The 15,688-nt window shown below is 44.1% G+C and overlaps 1 protein-coding gene across 2 annotated transcripts in view; it reads right to left on the minus strand.

The window, feature by feature from the left end:
- Window positions 1-15,199, minus strand: part of Raly (RALY heterogeneous nuclear ribonucleoprotein) — a 69,657-nt gene extending 54,458 nt beyond the window's left edge. Inside the window, exon 1 of one of the 2 annotated variants that reach the window (XM_057781410.1) lies at window positions 14,739-15,199. The gene's annotated coding sequence lies outside the window, so the exon portion shown is untranslated. The remainder of the gene's footprint in view (window positions 1-14,738) is intronic. The other variant, XM_057781411.1, reaches the window with a different exon arrangement.
- Between the last annotated feature and the right edge of the window lie 489 nt (window positions 15,200-15,688).

Raw genomic sequence — 15,688 nt, forward strand, 5'->3', positions numbered from 1 at the left:
GAAGAAAAAAATAACAAAGAAGGATACAAGTTCACCAACCTTTTCACAATCTGTTCAGGGCAGCCCTGCCTGTTACTGATCCCAGGAGAGGAGTACACTTTCCCAACAATGGTGCTAACAATTATAACCAGATTCATTTCATAGTAATCAAGAGTCTCCCAGGTCTGGCTACAAGCCCATCTAGATCCATTTCTAATTAGGAACCACTGCAACACTTCTGACACATCAGGCTCTAGACAGCCTCTATTCAATGTCCTGAAATGCCCTGCCCATAGGAGACTCTTGTGAGGTAGAAGATTCTAGACTACTTTAGTGAGCGTGTAAAGCAAAAATCTGAACTAAATTCCTCATAAAGCAGACAGATGTGGTGGCACCTACATTTAATTCCAGCACTTGGGAAGCACAGTCATATGACTTCAAGGCCAATCTTATCTACATAGTGCAGTGGTTCTCAACCTTCCTAATGCTGAGAACCTTTAATATCTCATGTTGTGGTGACCCCAACCATAAAACTGTATTTGTTGCTACTTTGTAACTGTAATTTCACTGATTATAAATGCAAATCTATGATATGCAGCTATCTGATATGACACCCTTGCTGAAGGGGACTTCCAAAGGGGTCCCAACCCACGGGTGAAGAACTGCTGCTCTAATCCAGCCTTCCTTCTCCTCCACCCTATTTCCAAAAGATCTGTCACAAATGACTCAGCTGACAAACAGTACACTAACTAGGCTGTCAGCAGGCATTTCTTTTAGAAACTAGTTTTTGAAATTACTATGTCTGCTTGGTTCAGGCCAGTGATGGATACAATGTGAGATACTGTTTCAGGGGAAAAATAATTTTAAATTTTAAAGTCTGCTAGGAAGACAGGCAAACTCAAGGAAGAGAATAGTTGCACCTCAGTGTAAAGAGCGTATAAAACTGCATTGAGTGTGTGGGGCTTGGGCTCAAGTGTCAGTATATGTGCAAGAGGAGAGAATAGCCTGCAAGAAGAGGGTGATGCTCAATATAACAATTTGTCCTACCTATCATGATGTGCAATTTCCCTCTGTATGCTGTGATCACCATTAATTAATAAAGAAACTGCCTTAGACCTATAGCAGGGCAGAAGAGAGCTAGACAAGGAAAACTGAAAGCTGGAGAAAGAAGGCAGAGTTAGCGAGATGACATTGTAGCCCCCTGCCAGGAACAGACGAGCCAGAACCTTGCCAGTAAGCCACAGCCACGTGGCAATACACAGATTAATAGAAATGGATTAAAATAAGATGTAAGAGCTAACCAATAAAAAATTAGAGCTAATAGGCCAATCAGTAATTTAAATAATATAGTTTCTGTGTGATTATTTCAGGTCTGAGCAGCTGGAAACAAACAAGTGGCCTCCTACTACACTATCAAGTCTCTTAGCTTCATTCTTTCTGTAGTAAAACTCATTCAAAACCAAAAAGAAAAACATTTTAATTGGCTTTTTCAGCTCCAGCTCCCAATTAGAAACATCATACTGATAGCAGAGACAGCCTGCTCAGAAGCCTTGACTAGGTTAAACAAGAAACAGAATTAGAACACTAGTGACTGACACCTGTCCCAGTTCAACTCAATGAGAACCACATAAAATCTACATAGGCCTAGCTCCTACCTGTATCTTTTCTACTCAATTTTAACACTATGGGGAAAACAGAGACAAATTGAGTATGGCTTTGTCTCCAGTTTGGGCCAAAACTGTAAGTTAGTTTTTTTCTCTGTTATATATTTTATATAATTTTTCTCTTTGTGGGAGCAAGGACCACTCAGAGCCAGGTCTCTGGCTAAGAGTTTCAGTAACAGCCTGCCATTTCTGAAATCATTACCTATTTAGCCAAGTCAAAAGTTTAATTCCTTAGCAGACTGGTAGTATATTTAATAGGTCACTAACAGGTATTTCTGATCCACAGATATCTGGTTTAAAAAATCCCAAGTTAGTGCCAACATTCATGCTTTTTAAAACTAGGCAGTGTGGTGAAACACACCTTTAATTCTAGCACTCAGGAAGCAGAGGCTAGTGATAGATCTCTGTGAGCTCAAAGCCAGCCTTAGTCTACACAGGGAATTCCAGGCCAACAAGAGCTATAATAAACTGTCTTTTAAAAAAAAATTTCAACTGTTCTTAAATTGTCAGGATCTAGTAACATTATATCCACTGGAAAGTCAAAAGGCTTTCTATATTGTTTCTTTGATGCCTTCTTATTTAACCTTAAAAAAACAAATAAACAAAAACCCACATCTTTCTTGGGCTGGTGACAACTCAGTGATTAGGTGTTTGTCACCAAGCCTCCTTGATACCCTGTACCCAGTATAAGAAAACTGACTGCTGCCGGGCGATGGTGGCACACGCCTTTAATCCCAGCACTCGGGAGGCAGAGGCAGGCGGATCTCTGTGAGTTCGAGACCAGCCTGGTCTACAGAGCTAGTTCCAGGACAGGCTCCAAAGCCACAGAGAAACCCTGTCTCGAAAAAACAAAAACAAAACAAAAAAAAAAAAAACAAAAACAAAAAAAAGAAAAGAAAAGAAAACTGACTGCTTCCATATGAACCAATGGCGTGCATGCACCCTCACATATACAGGGTTTCTCTGTGTTGCTTTGGAGCCTGTCCTAGAACTAACTCTTGTAGACCAGGCTGGCCTCAAACTCACAGAGAATAAGACACTCTGGAGAGATCTAGAAAAGAAAGCACTTGGTTATCCCCAAAGTTAAAAGAACTGTTTTAACTCAAAGGGGCTGCTTCTCTAAAGTTCACAACTAAAATTTTCTTTGGAAAAGAGCAAAACTGGCATCATTAGATGCCACTGGGAGTGAAAAGTCCCACCTAAATGTTTGCTGCCCCTTGAAGTAGAATTGCACTCCATTATTCTACTGTCTCTGGATTCCTTCAATATTTCCACAAAAGCAAAAACACCTTTGCCTGACAAGAGAAAAAGATTAGTTACCCATGAAATAGTAACTTGATCCCAGGAAGGTTTATTGCTAGAAAAACATTTGTTTTTTCTATTTACCAGGTTTCCCAAGCTATATTTATGGTTACAGAAAACACACACAGACAGACAGACACACACACACGTTTATAGAACAGAATCTACCTCTTAGGGCTGAGGCAGAACTAAACAGATTTTAAAGGGCTTAACACATAGCTTTGAGTACCAGCTCTACTAACAAATACATGATACTAAGTATGGCATAATTACAAAACGGGCACATAATTCATTATAGCTATTAATATGAAGGCAGATTCAGAACTCAGGTCAGAATTTTGTTTGTTTGTTTGTTTTTCGAGATGGAGATTCTCTGGGTAGCTTTGAAGCCTATCCTGGAACTCGCTCTGTAGACCAGGTTGGCCTCAAACTCACAGATATCCACTTGCCTCTGCTGGAATTAAAGGTGGGCACCACCACCGCCCGACTTAAAAACAAAACAAAACAAACAGATTTTTTAAACAAATATTCAAATTGCCCAGGAACCTAATAGCCCTCTGGTTAGTATCTCTAGAAGCTCCAACAGCCCCAGATTTTAACAAATGTCCTACACACATAGAATAGAGAGCTTACTGACTAAAGTTTAACATTAGGGATCAGCCAGGATCATCTATTTCCCCCAATCAGGTAATTTAAGGTACATTTTCTAATATTTGCTCATAGAACAAAGAAGAAAAGCTCTAAGACATGATCTATGTTCGTGCCAGCCTTCAAAGTGATTTGGTAAAACTACAGAAAATAAACACCCAGCAAGGTTCCACTGGCAGAATAAAAGCTAACAAAGAAGTGGTTATTTTTCCCTGAGCAAATTACACAAGTAATAGGTGGGCTGAGACTGAGATCTTTAGGTCTCAATGTTTCCTTTCCTCCTCCTCCTCCTGCACTTTAAAAGAAAATGAACCCTCTACATACATAAAAGAAGGAATCCTAACTGAGAAAAAAGATACACAGACTGACCTACAGGCAAGTCTGTAGGGCACTCATTACCTAGGAGGGAGGCCAGGTCACTGAAGATGATGCCACTCTGTGCAGGTGGTGCTAAACACATATATAAATGCAGACTTGGGGCTGGAGAGATAGCTCAGCAGTTAAAAGCACTTGTTACTCTTACAGAGGATCTGGGTTCAGTCTCTAGCACCCAGTCCACAACCATCTGTATCTCCAGATCCAGGGGAGTCTTCAACTCTTCAGATCTCCATGCACCCACAGTTCACACACATACACACACACACACACGCAAGCAAAACAGTCACACTCACAAAATTTCATGTATGTGTGTGTGTGTGTGTGTGTGTGTATATATATATATATATATATAATGTATTTGATTTTTTTGAGACAGAGTTTCTCTTTGTGTAGCCCTAACTCTCCTGAAACTAAAAAAACTAAAAAACAGAAAAGAAAGGGGGCTGAGCAGGCTGAAGAGATGGCTCAGTGGTTAAGAGCACTGACTGCTCTTCCAGAGGACCTAGGTTCAGTCCCCAGCACACACATGGCAGCTAACAATTGTCTGTAACTCCAAGATCTGACACCCTCACAGACAAACATGCAGACAAAACACCAAGGCATATAAAATAAAAATAAATAATTTTTAGAAAAGGGGGGGGTTGAGCAAGCCAGTAAGTTTCTCTGTGGCCTCTGTATCACTCCTACCTTCAGGTTCATGCCCTGACTTCCCTGGTGATGAACTAGAAGCTGTAAAAGTAGAGGGAGGAAAAGATTTACTTTAACTGAGAAAAAGTATTTGGATGTTGCTTCTGGGTAGAGTCTGGGGAATATAGTCCAGAAACAGAAATACTGGCATTTAATCATTTGTAAGCAAAATCGGACAGAATATTAGAAACGAGGAGCATCTCAAACAACTGTCCCTATCCTTATACTACAAGACCAACCCAGCTCAGATAGCTCTTGCTCATCACTACAGCCCAAAGACTTTGCTTTCCTATGGAAACCTCTGACAAATGACTCATGGACTCTTCACATTAAAAACTGTCTCACCATTTTACTTTGTGTACTTTTAGTAACATTACCAAATTTCCCCCATATATGGTAAGGAAAGCAAAATATAGAATATTAACCCCACCTTATAAGAAAATTGAGTTCAGTAAGAAAGAATGATTTCTCCAGTTTACCTTATTAGTGCCATATAAGAACAGACCTTCCTGTTCCAAGTTTAGTTGTCCAAGACACTACCTCATTATCAGCTTTTTAATCTCCCCCACAGAGAATATAAACTCACTGAAGACCAGAGCGCCTCAGTGATCACCAGTTTGGCCCACTACCTTCAACATTATCCATAACCTTTAAGAGTTGACAAAGGCATGCTTCTTAATCTTTTTGAAAAATATATTTTCAAGGCTTACTTCTTTAATTACTTAATTATTGTATTTTATGTGTATGAATATTTTGCTTGCATGTTTGTGTGTCACTTTCATGCCTGGTGCTCACAGAGACCAGAAGAGGGCACCGAACCCCCTAGAATTGGATTTACAGACAGCTGTGAACCATATGTGGATGGTGGGAATCAAACCCACTTCTAGTAGAACAAATTTTCTTAACCACTGAGCCATGGGTGGGGGGGAGACAGACAAGGAGGAGAGGAAGAGAATGAGCAAGAGGGAGGGGGAGTGGGGAGAGGGAAAAAGAGGGAGAGGGAAGGAGAGAGAGGGAGAGAGGGAGAAAGGGAGGAAGAGAAAGAGGAAGGGAAGAAAGGAGGGAGGGAGAGAGAGAAAGAGGGAGGGAGAGATGTTCTAGAAGCTAGTTCTGTCCTTAAACCTTTACATGGGTAGCAACGGCATTTAGGATGCCAGGCTTGTACAGCTACCCACTGAATCATCTCAAGAAACCACTTATCCCTTTAGAACCCTCAGACAATGCTAAATTGTTAGAAGAAATCATGACCACAATATACTATCTTAAGTAACTTTTCTTTCTGAAGAGAAAGGAGTCCTTCAAGATGAGGGGAACCCAGCTGGGCGGTGGTGGTGCACGCCTTTAATCGCAGCACTTGGGAGGCAGAGGGAGGTGGATCTCTGTGAGTTTAAGGCCAGCCTGGTCTACAAGAGCTAGTGCCAGGAAAGGCTCAAAAAGCATAAATAAATAAATAAATAAATAAATAAATAAATAAATAAATAAATAAATAAGGGGAACCTTCATGCTCCCGCCATTCATTTTCTAAGACTCCATGTAGCAAAGCAGTCAAAGAAGGCAGTCACAGTGATGAGCTTTGAGAATCCCAAATAGTAGACAACAAATTGATCAAATTCCAAAAAAACAAACAACTACTGCAAACAAAACAGAGACTTATTTTCTATCAAAAGAAAGTAGAAACTCAATACGAAATTTGTTTCTCCTTATTCTTAAAGCAGAAGCTAGACACCACCAAATCTTTCTGGAAGCCAATGATATTAAGAGTTAGAGAAGGTGTGAGGCAGTGGACGGACCTTAATCAAGGCAGGCGTTCTCCCTGAGCCTAGTGTTCTTCTTGACTTTACTTGCTAGGGACTGGGCACTTTACCTATGGACACACTGGACATGAAAGATAACTGAATAACAGGGAGAAGAAAAGGAGAAGGCAAGAAAATATCAAAAACATATCAATACACTACAAAACAAAATCAAAGCCTCCTTACCTAGAGGTGTTATCTACCAATTATGCTATTTCCAATCTGATCTTACGACTCTGGGCCAAGAGAAGCAAAGATAGGAAAGGGATACAAACTGTCAGTGTTTTTAATTTTATTTAGAGGGTGTGTGCATAGTGTTCTCACCATAATGCCCATGTGGAAGTCAAAGGACAATTTGCAGGAGTTGGTTCTTTACCACATGTGGATCCCAGGAATAAGACTTGAATTGGTCATCAGGTTTAGAGGCAAATTTCTTTATCCAATGAGCCATTTAGCCACCTCTGATTTGTTTTACTTCCCTGTTTCCCTCCTGTCTTACCTGGTTTTTGTATTCTCTATTAGATCACAAACTGCAAGGACTAGATGAGCACAGGGATGGGAGACAGCTGCTGGGATTCCAAGCACAATTGTATTACACCATCAAGTAACACCATAACCCTATCTACAACCCTAACTATAAAAAGGGCTATTTTAGCTTATGTGAAAAATTAATTTAAGATGAGATTTTAAGATTTTAAGGAAAGTTATTCTTGTGTTCCACTGACTCATGCATAGCCCTCATTATTATGCTGACAGTGACAGTTTACAGCTGTCTAGAAGAAGGCCCAAAAGCCTGGAAATGGTCTGTCTGTGGGAACAAGCAACTTTTGACTTCTCAGTACATCATGATCAGACCTAACACAAGGAAACCCTAGATCTACATGAAGAGTTACAGAAATGACCCTTTCCAATCTGCCGCTGGGGTTGCTTTCACTAGCACAAAGAACTACAAAGCAAACTAGACAAACATATGAAGAAAAACCATGCAAACATCACCTTTAACTAAAATCTTTAACAAACAGGAGACAGCTAAATACCAGATAAATGGCTCCAGAATGAAGAAAACCTGGCCACAGACATTCAGCTGCTAAACTTGGCCTTCTAAAAGAGAATATTTATTTGAAGTAAAGCAATCATTCTTGGCTTGACAAACTGAACTATTCATTTTCTATAGATGTCATTTCAAAGGCCAGGTGTCTTGAAGTAGGAAGTAGGGGTGTACCTACCTCATAAGGCTAAATAAAGCTCTGTAAAAATACTTTGGAGACTAGGAATGGTGGCACATACCTTTAATCCCAGCACTAAGGAGGCAGATTCAGATGGATCTCTGTGAGGAGGCCAGCTGCTCTGCCTAGTGAGGTCCAGGACAGCTAGAACTACAGAGACCCTATCTCAAAAACAAACAACAAAAGCAAAACATGTTCTAGAACTATATTTCCACTACTACTGTTTCTATTTTCCTTTCATTATGTGATTTTCAGACAGTTGTCACATATTTAAATTTAATGTTCTATGTAATCTTAGGCTCCCAAGTTTGTCCCTTAGAGTTTCAGCTACAAGATTATAATGGAACTCAACAGTTAATTTGGTAGATTAACCTCATATTTTTTCAATCATCTGTCTACTCTTAAAAGCAATATCCACCTGTTTATATAGTAAAAGGTATATTTGATGACCCCAGAATTTAACCCTGAGATATCTTTTAACACTTTAAGTAAACCCCTTTCTCCTTCCAGAGAAAAATTCCTAAACCATTTCCATAAAACTGTAGTAGAAATATCACTTAAGATTATTAATGAGGTGGCACAAACCTTTAATCCCAGCACTTAGGAGGCAGAGGCAGGCTGATCTCTGTGAGGACAAACTTGCCTACAGACTGCGTTACAAGACAGCCAAGGCTATAACAGAGAAAACACTGCGGGGAGCTGGGGGTGGGGGGGAGGTGTATCTATTCCAGAACCAGGTAGATGGCCCAGCAAGTCAAAGTACCTACAATGCAGAGCCTGATGACGTGATGGGATCCTCAGAACCCAGGGTAAAAGGAATCAACTCCCAAAACACCTCCACACTTGAGCCATGACAAAGACAAACCAATTGATACATGTACATCATACATCATACATCATATACACACACACGTAAATAGTAAAATTAAAAAAGATTACCTAGCCCTGTCACCTTGTTTTACAGAAGGAAGACTAAAATTACAGCCTTAGGTAATTGTAACTAAAATGATTCAGAACACATCAAAAGTCCACCAAATGCTATTTTAATCCTAATGAACTCACTAGACATGGTGAGAGGACTGCTAGATTTACACTTTCACCAACTCCAACATTCCAAATACACAAGCCCTCTGGGAAACCTATGTATTCAACCACAACCCTGATTCCTTACCCTATCATCCAAAGCAGGTCACGGTAGACAGCTTCAAGTGCTCTTCTAAGAGATGGAAACTAGAAAAAGGGACCACATTTCATCTTCCTCTTTTTCCTCCCAAAAAGTATAGCATATGTTTTACTACAAAAGCAATTATGAAATGACAAGAAACATAACATGAAAGAAAAAAGGACCGGCCAATGAGAAAAGTTAACAGTGGTGCCTGGGCATAGCCCTATGTATTCAACTAAGGGGAAAGAGGAAGAGAGAATGTAGCATGATTAATAAAAGCCCAGAGACAGATATTGGGGTTCAACCTGAAGATCAGAAAAGTAAAGCACCCAGCCATTGGCTCTTACACCTCTACCTCAGACTGAAATGGCGATCCTGCCTCCACAAATCCTCAGACTGAGACTGAGCTGAGATGGGTCTCCTCCTATCTTATATTCCTCTCTGGTGCTGGGATTAAAGGCATGTACCACTACCACCAGCTTCTATGGAGAACTAGTGTGGCTACTGGGTTTAAAAGTGTGTGCCACCACTGCCTGGTCTGTACGGCTGTTATGCCAATGAACAAACCTTAACATCTGCCACCTAATAGAAAGTCTGGAAAACAGGTCTTTGGACTCTTATCCCTAATAAAAGTAATTCCTCATACAGTCCCATCCTGTCCTGTCCTGCTTGATCCCACTATCCTCTCCTCTCTCCACTCCGTTGCTCTATCACAGGCACTAAGATCTGCTGCTCTTCTAGAAAGGGAGTTTTCTGGTGCCTCGCTAAGGTGATACTATATATATTACCCATCATTAGATAGTTCTATAATACTTATAGAGCAGCACAATGGAACATAGTGTTACAAGACATTGTCTAGAGAAAAGATTATCCTGGCTTACCAGTCTCTGTAGCTGGACAGAATCTACATGCCTAGCAACTAACATTTTCCTTTCTAAAAATAGTGTTTGCATTACTCAATTTAGCCCAGTGGTTCTCAACCATCCTAACACTTCGAACCTTTAATACAAATACAATTCCTCACGTTGCGGTGATCCCCTATCATAAAATCATTTTTGTTGCTACTTCATAACTAATTTTGCTTCTGAGCAGTGTCTCAGTTCTTAAGGCCATCAGAAAACATGTATCTCCAATGGTTGTGACCCACAGGTTGAGAACCACTGGTTTAGACAAATTAGATTTTGAAGCACACTAACTGCCATCTCCCTTCACCACTAGCTCCAGCTCTGATAGAGAACAGGTATCTATAACAGAGATTAATGAAAGCAGATTCAAGATAACCAACCCTATATGACAAATTCTCACCCTTCCCTTCTATATATATTCCCTTTTTTTGGTCCCCACTTATAATCTGACCTATACGCCAGATTAAAATGTGCTGTTTTCCATATCCTCCATTCCAATAATCTTTCTCATACTACTTGGTTCACTTTTTTCATGTACACATAACACTATGGTTTCTGCCATCTGAAACACCAGAACCTTGGGTCAAGGATACCCACAGTGTGCTAGCTCTCAGTCCACTCCCCTAGGAAGTTATCAGAGATAGTTTCCAAAAGATGCACAAAGTCACAGGCAGGCCCCTCACCTCAAGATGGCATTCAAAGTCCTTCACAGGGTCAATAGGGCCCTTCTGTGAGGTGACTTCTATTCTGCCTACTCTGCAAGTCTTGCTATCATCATAACCACTCATCTGAGGCTTTACACTTGACCTGAGATCTTGAGAAATTCATTTAATCCCTCTGAGATGGTTTCCTTGCCTATAAGATAGCAATAATAATTTTAGTTACCTCTCAAGGAAGAGGTTAACAAATGTTAAATGCCTACAATTGTATCTGATACAGTAAGTAACTAAAAGTCTCACATAACATCATCACCATCCCTAGAATTACAGTTCTTTCCGCCTTGAATAGACCTATCTCTGCCTCTTCTGTGGCTCCCCAAATTTCATTTTCCTGGCTTACGTTTAAGCCTAGCCTGCTTCTCCAAGGATGCCCTCTTAACCCAACAATGCTGGGCTAGATGCCATCCTCTACATCTTCATGGTACTGTCCTTGTCACAACACTTCTTATATGCCTGTTTCTTTGCCTAACTATATGTACCAAATCCTCAAGCCTAGTATCACGCTTAGTAAATGCCTCAAAACTAGTCTATGAAGGCAGGCATTAGTGATACTTCTTGTAACTCCAGGCTGAGGAGAAGTACCCCAAGTTCCAACACAGTCTTAGCTATACAGTAAAACCCTTTCTCAAAAATGTTTTAATTCAGTAAATGAAGAAAACTTTCCAATAATGATGTATCCATTGAAACAAGCAGTCACCTGGAATGTTAAAAAGAAGTCTGTCTAAATAGCCATGCAGACCTACCCAAGGTCTATCCAAGGTCTGCAGATTGCTCAATGGTTAAGAGCACTTGTTGCTCTTCAGAGGTCCTGGATTCAATTCTCACCACCCACATGGCAGCTCACAACTATCTGAAACTCCAATTAATCTAGGGAATGACATCATCTTCTGGCCTCCTTGGGTACTGCATACATGGTATACAGACATATATGCAGGCAAAACACCCATACACATAAAATAAAAACAAATCCATGCATGAACGCCATGCTCAATCTCAAGCACCACAAAAGAAAAGAAAAAAGGAAGAACGGCACTTTATCAAACGCAACACTCTGACTTTAGTATACAGACCACGTGGGCTAGCAGGGGTTTAGAGGGCACAACGTAAATAAGCACGCTTGCTGTCCTATTCCCCATCTCTGCAATACTCCCTACTCCAAGCCACATTACTATCAGAACAAAATTCCAGCCAACTCTCATAAATATAAAAATCTCACTACGGAACACAAAAACAGATTAACTGAAGTGAATTTTGAAAAGCTAAATGTAACACCTAACCCACAGCAATGAGGATCCATAAGAACTTCTAAGACTCCAAACTCCAATCTTTTCTGTGCGCCTTTATGGAAAGAGAGGGGCACAAAAGGAGAGCTTGGCATTGCAGTAATTAATCCACCTAATCAGCTGACAAATTTTAATCAAGGTTATTCTCATAGTCCTGCTATTCCTGATCACTACAGCTATAAACCCAAGCCCTGAATGGTCAAATAAGTATACACAAACAGAGAATATGGAGTAATCTGGGTTCGAGGATAGAAGGTCTTCTCTGAAAATACAGGGACTAGTGTAATTCCAGAACTGGTTTTAGCAATAAAGCTTAAACTGTAGTGTGGAGAAAGGGGCTTTGCCAGAGACACAACCAGGCCTGGATTCCTGCTCTAGGGATGTCATTTTCTGCAACAGATGATAACTAGTAAATCATTCTACATTAATGAACACTGAAATGAAGGCAGGCAATGCTAGCCGTGGCAATCACAAAAGGACAAAGATTGAATTAATTCACTTCACTATGAAGGTCCTACAGAGTCAAATTTACACCAGAAAACAGAATGTGTTTGCCAGGAGAGTTTCAGTTAGGGAAGGTAAAATAATTTGGGGATGTCACAGCTGTACAACCATATACTTAATCCCAAAGAATTGTACACTGTAAAACCGTCGCAATGCCAACTGTTTAAGATATGACATACATTTATGACTCCACAATTTCTGAAAGAATCTGACTTTAATGCTACTGTCTGCACAGTGAATCCTGCTTGACCAATTACACGGCCCTGAGCGAGTCATGTAACCTTTCCCTAGGCCTGTTGCTTCTGTAAAGCAGGGATAATACTTAGTTCATAGACTGTTCCAAGGATCAAATGACATGGTCCACTAGAAACCTTCAATCCTGTGACTGATTAACACAGATGTCGGTTATCACTGTAACAAGCACTTTCACACCCATTTTCTTGTCTCCACAGCACCCTAGGAGACTACAGAAACGGACTCAAAGGGTCACAAAGAATGGCCCAGCTCCTTGAAGTCAAGACCCATTAAATCCTATGATCCGAAAGCAAACGTCCTAATCTGTGTCTACTGGCTGACATGACAAAGGCATAAATCAAGCCTTGCAAACTACTTCACACTAAATCAGAACTCAGATAACAGTCACAGAAGAGTACCTAAAGCATTAGGAAACCAAGAAAGAGACACCTAGCTCTTTAGACACAGAAAATGACTGAGACTACACAAGGTCTTTTGAGATGTCCAATAACCCGAGACTCCCGATCTTGAGGCCTGAAAACGCAGTTCACATTCAACAAATGACAACGTATGGGAGGGGAGAAGAAAAAAAACAAAACCTAGAGTAAAAGAAAGGCTGCTGGGAATTCTAGCAATCACCAAGGTAGTCAACTTATTTAGACAGATTTCCCCTTTCGAGGATCAGTAAAAAGCAAAGAAGGGTGTCTATTGAGCCATCCACCTCCTATATTCCACCACTAAATCTAGACCTAAGGGCTGGTGAAGCACAGACCTACAGGTCCGAAGAACTAATGCAAACAGGAGCGCCTCAAGCCCCGGCCCTGTCTGAGTTTTCAGGTGATCCCCACAACTAATATCAAACTCACTGCCGAAGGAAAACAGCTGCTGAAGTTAATTTTAGTTCACTTTAACCCCTAAAGGCCTTATTGGGAAACAAAGAAAAATAACACTATTAGAAGGCTGGGAGTTGAAGCAGCTAACTTGCACTACCTCCATCCCTGAGCTTCCAACTAAGATCATGGAGAACATACGAGATCTGAGGTTGGAGGAAGAGGGAGACATGCAATAAAGTAAAAAGTGGGCTTCGGTGAGGTCCTTAAGCTCAGAACATCACATATGTTTGAGGCTAGGAGATCTCTGGATCTGTCTACCGCAACACCAGCAACAAAATTCATCGCAATCACTTCCCTCTCAGTTCTGGTACCAACAAAAGGGGATTTTATCTGTGACAGATAGGTCGCTGTCTCAGGGAGGAACCCTGAGTTATGTTTCTTAACTATATGCTGTTAATCCTAACGGTAAATCTGCACGAGATGACACATGCTCCTATCAGCAAAGAAGTAACAGTTACTAACAGCTTTGCACTTCTACGGCTGTGCCTCTCTGCACCTCGATTTCGGCTCCTTTGAGTAGGGACAACTCCGGAAGACCGCTATGGCCATTAGGCGATGCACTCACGAAGTTCCTGGGTCAGTCTCATCGAACATTACCTGTTGGCATTTAACGCTTCTGTCAAGCACTAACTCCCTCCCTGAATTCACTAGCACCCTGCGAGGCCGCGTCTCTTCTTGACCCCATGTCACCCAGGAGAAAACTGAGGCTCGGCCGCGTAGAGGACCGGAGTAAAGTGCGAGCCCCAGTCCCAGTTCGACTGGCTGGTCGTTCCCGTCCGCGCCCCAGGTGACAACGACCAAAAGATAGGCAAGCGTGGCGGGCGAGGCTCTCAGAGCCGTGAAGGGGGAAGGAAGGACCAGGTCTGCGCGCCTAAGGAAACCCAAAGAGCTGGCCCGGGCTGGAAAGCCGGAAGAAGCCCGGATCCCCGAGCGAGGCCAGGGCCAGGCCCCAGCCCGCCCGAGGCCTCCCCGGCGCAACCTCCGCTCCCTCCCCTCCTCCCCTCGCCGGCCGGGGCGGGGCGCGAGCACAAAAGACTCCAACTTCCGAGCCGGCGCCGGCCCACCCCCAACTCCTGGCCCCGGCCGGGCCTGCCGACCAGGAGCAAGCTGCGAACGCCAGGCGGCCAGGGGCGAGCGCGGGCGGCCCCGGGCAAGGCGCCCCGGAGCGGGCGGCCTGGAAGGGGGGGGGAGCTCAGAGGGAGGGGGCCGAGAGTTACTCCGGCTCCCAGGACTCCCGGAACGGCCGAAAGAAAGAGTTTCTAAAAATAGGCAGCAGCCCGCCGGAGGAGGTGAGGAAGGAAAAGGCACCAGGAACAGCTCGCCCCACTCCTCCCGAGCAGCCCGCGGCCCCCACTCACCCGCGCCGAGGTCTGGAGGAAGCCGCGCGGTGCGGAAGGCGACGGCGCGGCCGCTCTCGGAGGGCGAGCGAGCGGACGGGCGGGAGGGAGGAGGCGGCCCCGGCCGCCTCGTGAGGAGCCCGGAGCACACGCGCGACAGTCGCCACCGCTTCCGCCCCCTCGGTTTCCCTCGGCTCCGCGCCCCGCGCCGCTCGCGCGCCCCGCCGCACTGACAGAGGCGCGAGCCCCGCAGCCACGAGTCCTTCTCTTGGCCGCCACCACTCGGGCGCACGCAGGGAGGGGCGGGAAAGACAGACCCGTGCCCGCCGCCTCGGCTCCGGCCTGCTTCTAGTCCGCGTCCTCCTGGACGGACCGTGCCACCAAAGCCACCCGAACACTCGGTCCCCAGCGCCGCCCTACCCGGGCCGGGCTCTCGGAACGCGTGGGCTCCCAGCACAACCCCCCGCGCCCGGCTTTGGAAAGGTCCGGAGCTTCGGCGCCGAAAGGAGGGCGGGCCCGGGGCGGGGCCTCACGGGAGGAGGGATGGAGGCGGCTGGCGGGGCGGCCGGGGAGGAGCTGGTGGCTTCCACCCGGGCGGAGTGGGGGTCCCGGCGCCTGACGGACCGGACGCCACTGGGGAGGAGCAGGTTGAGGGCGGAGCGTGCCCAGAGGAGGAGCCTTAGGGACCGGGCGGGGGCCTACGGAAGCGGAGGCGGTGCTCAAAGAAAGCGCGGAGCCGCGGGGTGGCCGCGGGCCTGGAGGAGGTGGGCCTGGGGGCGCAGCGGCCGGGAAGGGGGTCTGAGGTAGACCCTGGAGCAGGAGCCGAAAGGAGGAGGATCCTGAAGGAGGGGCGCCGGGGTGGTGCTTGAGTGGGCGAGGCCAGAAGATGGGGGCCCTCCCGGGAGAAGCTCGGGCGGTACGGGCAGGGTCCTGAAGTAATTGGAGCCGGGTTATTTCACTTTCTAGGAATC

This window comes from Chionomys nivalis, chromosome 9 (assembly GCF_950005125.1).
Source record: "Chionomys nivalis chromosome 9, mChiNiv1.1, whole genome shotgun sequence".
NCBI classification, from domain to species: Eukaryota; Metazoa; Chordata; class Mammalia; order Rodentia; family Cricetidae; genus Chionomys; species Chionomys nivalis.